Below are 646 nucleotides of genomic sequence, written 5' to 3' on the forward strand. Positions count from 1 at the left end.
ATCAGCACCTCCGCCTCCCTGCAGTCCCTGCCAGGCTTCCTGGGCAGCTCCCAGAGCCTCCCAGGCTCTTACGCTCCTTCTCCTCCTCCTTCCATGCCTGCATCTTTGCCGGCCTCCTTCTTCAACTCCCCGGCTTTGGGACACAGGTCTCACCTGGCCCACATCGGCTCTGTGTGCCCCCCACCGCAGACGTACCAGTGCTCAGCTAACCCCAGGAACTCGAGTATCGCCTCCCTGAGGATGAAGGCCAAGGAACACATTCACTCTATTGGGAAGACGTGGTGATGCTGAGCGGAGCTTTAACATGGACAGAAACCTCTGAGCTGAACCATAATCCTTCAACTGAGGATGGGATTGTAAAATCTGGGAATTATTTTATTCTTCTTCTTCATGATTCAAAAGGTTTTCATCACTGATAATGTCTGAAAAGCTGTGAAACATAAAATATGTGACACTTGTAAATAAAATTCATAATTTCTTGACTTTTCTTCTGTTTTATTATCTTTATAAACTGTTTAATATTTAAAAAATACAATTTTCCCACTGATATGCATTTTTAATACAAGGAAAACATTTTATCTGTAAATATTTTGCCTATTTTCTGCTCAAGACAGTATTTAAAATTCATTTTTTGTTAGAATTTTTT

The 646-nt window shown here is 42.3% G+C and overlaps 1 pseudogene; it reads left to right on the top strand.

Moving 5' to 3' along the window:
* Window positions 1–8: 8 nt before the first annotated feature.
* LOC106512650 (retinal homeobox protein Rx3 pseudogene) lies at window positions 9–482 on the top strand (annotated as a pseudogene).
* The last annotated feature ends 164 nt before the right edge of the window (window positions 483–646 follow it).

Source organism: Austrofundulus limnaeus, unplaced genomic scaffold, assembly GCF_001266775.1.
Source record: "Austrofundulus limnaeus strain Quisiro unplaced genomic scaffold, Austrofundulus_limnaeus-1.0 Scaffold9638, whole genome shotgun sequence".
Classification (NCBI taxonomy): Eukaryota; Metazoa; Chordata; class Actinopteri; order Cyprinodontiformes; family Rivulidae; genus Austrofundulus; species Austrofundulus limnaeus.